The sequence below is a fragment of the Alligator sinensis genome, unplaced genomic scaffold (genome assembly GCF_000455745.1).
Source record: "Alligator sinensis unplaced genomic scaffold, ASM45574v1 scaffold71_1, whole genome shotgun sequence".
NCBI classification, from domain to species: domain Eukaryota; kingdom Metazoa; phylum Chordata; order Crocodylia; family Alligatoridae; genus Alligator; species Alligator sinensis.
In genome coordinates this window covers 3,335,480-3,342,057 of record NW_005841834.1, presented here as the reverse complement: position 1 = coordinate 3,342,057, position 6,578 = coordinate 3,335,480, and the positions used below count along the sequence as shown (strand labels likewise).

The following is a 6,578-nucleotide window of genomic DNA, read 5'->3' as shown; positions in this document are numbered from 1 at the left end:
TAGATGTGTGCCCATAATGTGCATTCAGTTAGGCTAATGTGCATTAATGCATCTTGTGTAGATGTGCCCTATGTTGACATGCATACATAGCTGCATGCATAGCTTTTTCCAGACAACAGAAGCTATCTATAACCAAACTTCCCATGGTCCCATTCATTTCCCTGTGATTGCAGGATGGCTCAGTGCTCCTCAAAAGCAATGAACCTATCCAAGCTAGATGAAAAGAGCCCTTTGTGGCACTCCTGAACCATGAATCAACTTCGGCAGATACCACCATCAAGTCCATCTCACTACCCTCTGAAAGGGGATCCCTCACCAACCCTCCTATCCTACAAGAAGTCTGGCATGTCATCAAGGAAATCAAGAACAACAAAGCTACTGGACTGGATGACATACCTGCTGAGGTATGTCAAGGCTAGAGGTAAGGAACTAATACTGAGACTCCATGAATTTATTCTTCAAATTTAGAACAGTGAAGAGATCCCTGGGGACCTGAGGAATACCAACATCATGACTGTCTTTAAGAAATTAGATAAGTATGTGTGTGGGAGCTATTTTCTTCCTTTCCACCACAGGAAAAATCCTTGCCTACATCTGCCTGAACCCTCTTCTACCTCTTGCTGAGGAAGCCCTGCTGAAATATCAGTGTGGTTTCAGACCATCCTGTTGGGCAATTGACATGATCTTTTTGTGTCTGCAAGGTCCAATAAAAGGTTCAGGACTTCAGGTTCATATTTATATATGGTTTTCACTGACCTCACTAAGGCCAAAGACTACCATCCTAGTGTACGCTGAAAAAAACCTCTGGATTGTGCTGGATCTTTTCAGAGAAGCCTACTGAATTTTGGGCCTCTCTCTCAACATCAAGAACATAAAAGTTCTCTATCAGCCTTCCGTAGGCCATTAATATGACCCCTTACCAAGATTACCATAGAGAGAAGGACCCTGGAGGTAATTGAGCATTTCCTCTACCTCAGTAGCCATTTCTCTCAAAGAATGAATACTGATGAGGAGATCCAGCACAAGGTCTAGTATGCAAATGCCTCCTTTGGGTGATTGCTTCAGCATGGCTATATTCATCATGATCTCCAGAATGGCTCCAAGATCCATGTCTATAGTGCAGTCATCGTACCCACCCTCCTCCACAGGTGTGAAATGTGGGTGACCTCCTGTTGTCATCTCAAGAGCCTGGAGAGGTATCACTAATGATACTGAAAAATCCTCCACATCAGATGAGAAGATCACTGCACAAATGCCAGCATTCTTGCTCAAGTCAACACTTTCAGCATTGAGTTGGTTATCTTCAAGCACCAACTTTGCTGGACTGCACAGTGTGTGTGGATGCCTGTGGAAGGCAAGACCCTGGGAAGAGAGGGAAGCATGAGGGTGACCCCTGTCTGGAACTTACCCCAAGCAGAGTAGGGAGTGCTGTCAGGGACCAGAACACCACTCTGCACTTATGGAGTCAGTGCTCACTCTGGCTTGCCAGCAGCTGAGCCTGGAACAGTATTTCTGGCTCCAGAGAGGGATAGCTGAGGAGAGACTGCAGCATCCCAGCGGAGGAGATGCCAAAGGACTCTCTTGCTGACACCTGCCTGCAGCCAAACATGGTGAGGTGGTGCACGGCAACCGGTGAATGTGATCAGAGAATCACCAACCTGGCCAGTGACTGTTGCTGGAGCCATTGAGGGTGGTGCGCCTGGAGAAGGTGGAAGCTGTGGAATGAAGTAAGTGCTTGAGGAGGTGAGTAGTACACAGCTTGCAGCCATGAGCTAACCATGAGTGTTTATTTCATTCATGTTCAAATTAATTTCATTATTTCCAGGACTGTTAAAGTAAATCTGTAGAGGGGAACTACATCAGGTACATGAGGGAATTTAAATTAATTCTTCATTGTTTTGGTTTCCTTCAGAACTGTTGAACAAGGAAATAGATAGAGTGTGAAGGGAATTCACTCCAATGACAATACTTGTTTATTGAATTGGTTTTGATAGTGATGGTACTATTAAAATTAATTGATAGATGGAGGAACACATGCACAATGAGTGATGAGGATTGTGTTTGGCACTACTAGGAGGAGACATCAGGAGACCTAGTTGAATTACTGATAAAGACTTCAATAGCCCTGCTGAGTGGCTTAGCCAAAACTCAACAAAAAGGGGTCTGACATAGATGCCAGACACCCCCAGAGAAGACCATCACATGCAGCCTGAAGGGAAGGGGGCTGCATCCCAGTGCACAGTGCTGAAGAACATCCTGGATGTGATAAGAGCAGGGTGTAGGGGAGGTGGAGCCCCATGAAGATCTCTCTCCAGTAAGCCTGGACTTATTCACCCCAGTGGGACCAGCTTCCTACCTAGAACAAGATCAAAGTCATGGTAGGTAAGAACAAATAAGAAAAAAAAAAAAGGGGGAGAATTTAACATCAACAGGTGGTTGGGGGAGAGGATAGAAATGTTCCCTCACAACCTGATGTCACCGACTAAAAGGATTCCAGGCTGAAGAGGGCCCAGGCCTTATAGCACCTCCCCGGGCAATGCTAGACTTTCAGTTCTCCAAACAAGTGCTCTACTCCCAGCTTGATGGCCTGAGGACACATTTAACGATTACCTGAAGAAAACCTTCAAGAGTTGGGAGCAGCTGGCTGCCAACCTGACCCCGATGGCACTGCAGCCTCAACCAGGAAGCAGCCCATTTCAAGGTAAAGCATCTTGTCCTTGAATCAGAGAAAGGAAAAAGTCAGGAATCTCAGTCTGCAGCCTACTTTCCCCTGTGAAAAAAACCTGAAAATTCTGTGGCTGAAGGATTGGACACTTTAGTCACCTGAAAGCTCATCAATGAGCCATGGTAGAAGTCATCCTTGAATTGAGAGATTCCTGATAATACAACTTGTGTGGTGCACAGCCAGATGCTGAGCTGGGGTGTGGGGGGGAGGGGCAAGGTGGCACACTGCTGGACACAGAGTGGCGGCAGCCACCGTGTGCAGGCTTTTCCCTCCCCCCCCCCCCCCCCGGTGTCCAGCCAGGTGGGCAATGCCTGTGAGGCAGGGCAGGGTGTTGCATGGTGGCACTCTGTTCCCACCCAGGCATACACTCTAGGGTTTTCTCAAGTACCCCCAGGAGTATGTGTACCCCAATTGACAACCCCTGCTGTAGATTATTCCAAATGACTTGTGCATATCTGCTCCATGTGAATTCTTATTTAAAATTTATGCCTTTTTCACTAATTTCTATTAACTATCTTATTGAATTTCCAAGGATTTTAATATTACTTGCCCTATTAAAACTATACTTTGGTTGTCTCAACTCTTGAAGGAGCACAGTCAAGGTATTTAAAGAAAGGGACTCTTTCAGCATGCACCATGGTCTGGTGATGGCTCAGGAGGCATACTTATTTTAAACTTCTCTTTTCAGGCTCTTATAATGCTTTGGAAATGGTTAACCCTTGGGTGAAATTTATTGTTTGTTTCAAAGTGCAATCTTTTCAATAAGTATCCTTGCAAAATATCAGGTGTATGCACACTATCACATTTGAATCATCCATTACACATTGAAATAAATGACTGCATGCATTTATATTAATTTGCAATCAGGTGAGTTATTTTTATTTTTTACTGGATTTACTCTATTTATCGTTTGAGTGCTATATACACTCAAATCAGTTGCAGGGTTTTTTTTTTATTTTATGAGCAATTATGCACTATATTTTTAAGAACAAAGTAATGTGATGCAAAAAACATTAATGCAGCATTGGGGATGAGAACTTAAACACAAATCAAACTTTTCAACCAAATTATGATTCCCTCAGCAACATTAAGTCAGTCACATCAAATACATATGCATACAGCATAAATAAAACACAGTATACCTTATAGTGATATAAAATGCTACATAGGTACAAGAGAATGATTTATTCAAAGTCATATTCCTATAGCAACAAGACCTTATCTTGTTTCAGTTACAGTTGCTTTGGGAACCATAACATTGAAATTCAGGATTATTGCCCTCTTAGTTTTTCAACCACAGTGTTGTATTTAATACAGCTTTTTTTTTTCAATTGCTATATATTTAAAGTTGTTTTTTTTTAAATCTGAAAATGTATACAATATATACATTCTGGTCATGATTAACACCACCATTGCCACTAATAATAACCTGGATTGTGAGACTCCCCCTGCCCGTGTTCAGGGCAGTATTGGGCAATACAAATAGATCACAGAAAAAAGCACCAAAATAAAGTAAAACCCAAATCTCTAAGTATTCCTTGAGTATTATTGCATATGAACAATTAACAGCTTTTAAGCTCATAAATTGTGTTGTTATAAGTTTTTAGAAGGATGGTAGGGCAAGGTAGCACCTTAAAGACTAACTGGTTCAGAGAGGCATGACCTTCCATAGCCAACATACTATTTCAGTCAATAGACTGTTGCCTATGAAAACTCATGTCTCTTTGTACTACCTTGTCCTACCTTCTGCCTCACTTCAGATTAACATGGCTAACCACCAAGGGTGTGAGTATCTTTGGTCTGCAATTTGATTTGGAGCAGATTCAGAGGCCAAATCACCAAATCCAAATCAAATTGGGAGAAGACAAAAAGCTTCCGAATTGATTTGGAGTTCCAAATTGATTCACAAAAGATTCAGAGATTTGGAAGGCAGTCTTTCATGGGAACAGAAACTGAGAAGAGGCAGGGGGAGCAGACATGGAAAGACTGACATCTGTAGCTGACCAGTGACCATGATCTTTCCCTGAGTCCCCTTCCAATCACAGTGATCTGGGGGAGGGATGTAGAAACAGCATGTAAGCCTCTGTCTTTAGGCTTTCTGTGCCTTTTGTGAGCTGTTTCTGCCTCAGCAACAGTGTCTGAAAGGTACTGGACTGGCTTGGCTTCCTACCTAGTCAGTCTCCTGCTACTTTCTGTTCTTGGAAAGGATTGGATATAGCATACTAACTAGAATTCCTCTACTTATCCCTATCCAATCCATTTATTTCAATTTATATTTGTTCTTTTTTTTTCCCCCAACGCTTTTTAAAAAGAAAGCTGGGTTTTCCCTGGCAGTGATCCATCACTGTGCAGGGGAGCACACACATGTATCATAAAAGAAGAAGTCAGACATTCATAGTTACATACAGACTAAAGACAGTACAGAAGAAAAAGTCAGATTGAGATTCAGATTAACACAACACAGAAGTCAGAGAGTCATAGAAGAAGAAGAGATCAAATTATGTATAGGTGCTATTATTAGTTATTATTAGTTATAGTTACAATCAGACTACAGGCAACACAGAAGAAGTCAGATAGAGATTCAGATTAACATAACACAGAAGTCAGATAGTCATAGGAGAAGAAGAAGAGATATTATTTTAGGTATGCACACAATAGTAAACACAACACAAAAGAAGAAGTCAGACACAGTCATATATCAGAGAAGAAGAAGGAGACATATATTCTTAGTTAGTTACACACACAGAAACATTTTCCACCACAGGAAAGATTAATATGAAGTGTGCTGGAAAGGCAGGTGCTAGGCCTTCTGCCAGGGGAGAGAGAGGGGCTAGAGGAGGTAGTGGGAGAGCTAGAGCGCAGTTTCCCCCGTACTCCAAACACAGATGCATCCTTTTTCCTCACAGCGATGAGTCTTCTGCTGCCAGTGGAAGTAAGGGAGTGGGAGCAGTACCTGTTCCTGCACCTGCCCCACCTTCCCTAACTTGACAAATAGGCACCAGCAGCAGAACGACTGTCTTCTTCACCCCAATTTCATCTCCCAGCGTGAGCCTCCTACTGCCAGAGGAGGAGCTGGATATGGAACCAGTGGACCTGAGTACCCTAGCTAAAGAAATTCTGGGGACCAAGGGGGAATCTGTGTTTGTGCTCCACACCCCTCAAAGTTCCCCTAGACCCAGGTCTCCTTGTCAGGAAGGCACCTCAGAGGAAGTTGTGGAGGCAAGTGGCTCAGCTGATAGCTCCTCCTGTTCATAGATTCATAGATGTTAGGGTCGGAAAGGACCTCAATAGATCATCGAGTCCGACCCCCTGCATAGGCAGGACAGAGTGCTGGGTCTAGATGACCCCATCTAGATGCTTATCTAACCTCCTCTTGAAGACCCCCAGGGTAGGGGAGAGCACCACCTCCCTTGGGAGCCCGTTCCAGACCTTGGCCACTCTAACTGTGAAGAAGTTCTTCCTAATGTCCAATCTAAATCTGTTCTCTGCTAGCTTGTGGCCATTATTTCTTGTAACCCCCGGGGGCACCATGGTGAATAAACCCTCACCAGTTCCCTTCTGTGCCCCCGTGATGAACTTATAGGCAGCCACAAGGTCGCCTCTCAACCTTCTCTTGCGGAGGCTGAAAAGGTCCAGTTTCTCTAGTCTCTCCTCATAGGGCTTGGTCTGCAGGCCCTTAACCATATGAGTGGCCCTTCTCTGGACCCTCTCCAGGTTATCCGCATCCCTCTTCAAGTGCGGTGCCCAGAATTGCACGCAGTACTCCAACTGCGGTCTGACCAGCGCCCGATAGAGGGGAAGTATCACCTCCTTGGACCTATTCGTCATGCATCTGCTGATGCACGATAAAGTG

The 6,578-nt window shown here is 44.0% G+C and overlaps 1 long non-coding RNA gene across 1 annotated transcript in view; it reads right to left on the bottom strand.

The window, feature by feature from the left end:
- Positions 1–1,847: 1,847 nt before the first annotated feature.
- LOC102383085 overlaps positions 1,848–6,578 on the bottom strand; it is an 11,276-nt gene continuing 6,545 nt past the window's right edge. Inside the window, exons 2-3 of the long non-coding RNA XR_322832.3 lie at positions 2,611–2,716; positions 1,848–2,356 (exon numbers count right to left, since the gene is read on the bottom strand). This is a non-coding gene — a long non-coding RNA (uncharacterized LOC102383085). The remainder of the gene's footprint in view (positions 2,357–2,610; positions 2,717–6,578) is intronic.